At 39.6% G+C, this 4,523-nt stretch overlaps 1 pseudogene; it reads right to left on the bottom strand.

Moving 5' to 3' along the window:
• Positions 1-4,194: 4,194 nt before the first annotated feature.
• LOC141223797 (U2 spliceosomal RNA) lies at positions 4,195-4,297 on the bottom strand (annotated as a pseudogene).
• Between the last annotated feature and the right edge of the window lie 226 nt (positions 4,298-4,523).

Below are 4,523 nucleotides of genomic sequence, written 5' to 3' on the forward strand. Positions count from 1 at the left end.
ATTATTGTTGGTATTTTCAGTACTGTCGGTATTGTTAGTATTGGTGGTATTATCAGTACTGTCAGCATTGATGGTATTGTCAGTATGGTTGGTATTGTTAGTACAGTTGATTTTGGTAGTAGTATTGGTATTATTATTGTTGGTATTTTCAGTACTGTCGGTATTGTTAGTATTGGTGGTATTATCAGTACTGTCAGCATTGATGGTATTGTCAGTATGGTTGGTATTGTTAGTACAGTTGATTTTGGTAGTATTATTGGTATTATTATTGTTGGTATTTTCAGTACTGTTGGTATTGTTAGTATTGGTGGTATTATCAGTACTGTCAGCATTGATGGTATTGTCAGTATGGTTGGTATTGTTAGTACAGTTGATTTTGGTAGTATTATTGGTATTATTATTGTTGGTATTTTCAGTACTGTCGGTATTGTTAGTATTGGGGTATTATCAGTACTGTCAGCATTGATGGTATTGTCAGTATGGTTGGTATTGTTAGTACAGTTGATTTTGGTAGTATTATTGGTATTATTATTGTTGGTATTTTCAGTACTGTCGGTATTGTTAGTATTGGGGTATTATCAGTACTGTCAGCATTGATGGTATTGTCAGTATGGTTGGTATTGTTAGTACAGTTGATTTTGGTAGTATTATTGGTATTATTATTGTTGGTATTTTCAGTACTGTCGGTATTGTTAGTGTTGGTGGTATTATCAGTACTGTCAGCATTGATGGTATTGTCAGTATGGCTGGTATTGTTAGTACAGTTGATTTTGGTAGTATTATTGGTATTATTATTGTTGGTATTTTCAGTACTGTCGGTATTGTTAGTATTGGTGGTATTATCAGTACTGTCAGCATTGATGGTATTGTCAGTATGGCTGGTATTGTTAGTACAGTTGATTTTGGTAGTATTATTGGTATTATTATTGTTGGTATTTTCAGTACTGTCGGTATTGTTAGTATTGGTGGTATTATCAGTACTGTCAGCATTGATGGTATTGTCAGTATGGTTGGTATTGTTAGTACAGTTGATTTTGGTAGTATTATTGGTATTATTATTGTTGGTATTTTCAGTACTGTCGGTATTGTTAGTATTGGTGGTATTATCAGTACTGTCAGCATTGATGGTATTGTCAGTATGGTTGGTATTGTTAGTACAGTTGATTTTGGTAGTATTATTGGTATTATTATTGTTGGTATTTTCAGTACTGTCGGTATTGTTAGTATTGGTGGTATTATCAGTACTGTCAGCATTGATGGTATTGTCAGTATGGTTGGTATTGTTTTGCTATTATTTTTCATTCAAAATCGTGGAAAAAAACATTGTGGCAAAAAAATCACTGCCACATGTGAACACAGTTAAGAATATGTTGCACCAGGTCTGTGATATGATCGTTCCACCTGGTCTCACCCCAAGGGCACGTTCACCGTTCAGTATTTGGTCAGTATTTTACATCAGTATTTGTAAGCCAAAACCCGGAGTGGGTGATAAATACAGAAGTGGTGACGTGTTTCTATTATACTTTTCCTCTGATTGTTCCAGTCTTGATCTTGGCTTACAAATATCGATGTCAAATACTGAACATGTGAATGAAGCCTTAAGTTGTGTATATGAGGGGGAGCCAAACTGAATATTTGCCCCCCATGCAGGAAAACCGAGATTATCCTCTGCTGTAACCTGTGGAATGTAAAAAGTAACGTATTCCCTGTAAGCAGTCCCCTCCATTCCCAGTATCATAGAGGGGCATGTGTTTCTTATCCTTCCGGTCCCATGATGACTGCTCTGTTCGTCCTTCTCTGTGAATGTTGGGTAGCAGGTGTCGCTTTGAAAGTAAGCATTTGTTATAAGGGCTCGCTCACAGGAGCTCACATGGCCCAGCGCTGATGTTTTATCGGATAGCTCTCGGCCCAATGTTATACTATGGGGCAGTGATGATCTGCCATCATTTTATCATGCCGATGGATCATGTGCACCCATACAAATCTATGGGTGCATGTGAAACATTGTACTGCACTCAAATGTCATCCGAGTGCAGTCCGACATCCACGCACACAGAGAATGGAGAAGATGGAGAAATTAAGTTCTCCGTCTTCTCCATACCTGTGCTGCGATTTTCTCATGCAAGAAAAATCGGATCACACTAAGATGATACTTGAATGAAACTCTGACATAGATTGAGCCGAGGGTCATTAGCATAATCGTCCTGATTCTCTCGCCTTTGTGAGCGTACCCTAGGAGTGCATGTATGCACCAAAACAGTTACAGAGCTCATCTACAGAGGGACAACATACTGGGAATGGGTGCTGGGTTTCCTGAGCTCAGCTGAGGAGGTATACCTTATATATACTTCCCATCGCCATCCTCATTCCCAGGATGCCAGCCTCCAGTCTCCAGACAGACAGCCGCTGACAGACTGCAGTGATTATGGAGCATAACAATCTCACATGGGCGCTGACATCGCTGTAATGTCGCCAGTTTGGGAGGTAAATATACATTTTTGTTCTTTCACACAGGGACTACAGCATTTAAAAAGGGGTTGTCTAATTAGTGGATTAGTGGACGACCCTTTTAATGTTAAAACAAATCGTCCACTTTAGACAATCCTTTTTCCTTAGACAGGTCCCCTGATGATAAGCTGATCACATTGGGGTCCTGTTGGGTTGGACGGCCAGTGATCACCTAGAATCCAGAAGGGAATGTTTTATGCTTTACTTAATTAAAAAACTACACAGACTCATGTATTTGCTCAGCTCTGTATTCCAGTTCCAGCTGAAATACTGACCAACTGCATCTTCCCCTAATCATCCCCTATGCCACAATCAGAAATAGATCACAGGATCCAGTCATGGCCACCAATTGTTCTTCATGTTGTACCATTGCAACCTTCATGAGTTTATACTTCTCAGAAGTGAAACCAACAAGCTCTATACTGTAAAAACAATGAGCTAACTGTTTAAAAATGAGTTCTAAGAAGTAACGTTTCTCCATGCAGAGAGCGACATGCTAAGCACGTCAAGGTGAGGAGACTTTTCGTGCCACAATGCTCCTCTGGGAAATATGCAAATTATCTCTTCAGAGAGGAAGAGAACTAGAACTCCAGTACCACCTATTGGAAGTAGAGAATGAGATTTCTAAACTCTCAGTCACACGTTGCATATTTTTCCTGCGTTTTTTAAATCTGCAGCTTGTCAATTCTTTCAGGGGTTTTCCAACATTTTTCCCCCATTGAAATGAATTAAAGTAAAACAAAACAATTAAAAATACTGCAGCGTTTTTCCTGCTGCCACTCTGGTTTTTGAGGTAGAAAAAAAATGCTGTAAAAATGCAACATGTGAACATACTCTTATCCTGCTTGTGTTCTAGTTGAACATAAAAGAGAACGGCCATAGTAATATGGAGACGTAATTAATTCTATGGTGTTTCCACTTTTAGTATTGCTCGGTGTCATCTTTTTGTGCAGAGCCGCCGTTTAAGATTCTATCACTAGATTCCATTCTATTATGACATCACAGCTCCCAGACACTACTTATAGAATGTACGCAGGGTCACTGGTGCCTTTCTTGGCTTCATAGTGATTGATAGCACTTGCAGTTTTTCGCTATGGCTGAATTGCTTCTGGATAATATTCAGGTAGGAACACTATTGGGGATTCTTATCAACAATCACCCTGACACTGCGCTTCTACTGCCTGATGGCGTCCTCAGCTTCACTCACCGGCTGGTGATGGAGCTAGTAAATAACTGCCTGACCAAATACTACCAAGGTCATCTAACGTCAGAGTATCTGACGGATTTACCTCAGAACATTAGGACATTACTACAGCAGGTAAGCGGCGGACGCTCCACACAAATGTTCTCCATAATATTAGATATATTCTTTGTTTTTTTGTCTTTTTTCATATGTGTATGGGACGTTTGCATGTTGGGGCTCATACAGTATATATAGAGAGGCTATGTGGAGCTCTTACTCTGTATAGGAGGCTGAGTTTGGCGACTCATACTGTATTTAGGGGACTATGTGAGGCCTCATAGTTAATATGTCAGCATATTTAATTCTACTCAATATTACATTATACAGTTAAAAGTGTAGCAGCTGATAACAAGGCCACTGACTAGGTATACGGTGTATGTGCAGCGGTGTAGCAAAGGACAAATGCATTATTGCAGCTTATCTCAGGAAGGAAGGGATAGATAGATAGATAACAGTACAATACAATATATTGGTAAAAGCAAAAGCACATATACTAAATGAGAACAAATACTACACTTGATGTTAGCCAAAAGGCCGAGAAGCGATAACCTGAATTGGTTTTGGCCTATGACTGCACCCTGCCTTCAAGAAGGCACCCATTGTAGGGATAGTGACAAAGACTTCCCTTAGGAGGACATGTTGTTCATCAATAGACACCTTTTAACCCACAACTTTACTGCTTGTTGCAGCTGCAGCCCACGCATGCATTTTTAATCTGCATGAGTCTGCCTATTTTCAAACATTCTCCCCTCCCCCGCCAATGTCCCATGCA

The sequence above is a fragment of the Phyllobates terribilis genome, unplaced genomic scaffold (assembly GCF_046119375.1).
Source record: "Phyllobates terribilis strain yellow unplaced genomic scaffold, ASM4611937v1 Scaffold_377__1_contigs__length_1856515, whole genome shotgun sequence".
In the NCBI taxonomy this organism is placed as follows: Eukaryota; Metazoa; Chordata; class Amphibia; order Anura; family Dendrobatidae; genus Phyllobates; species Phyllobates terribilis.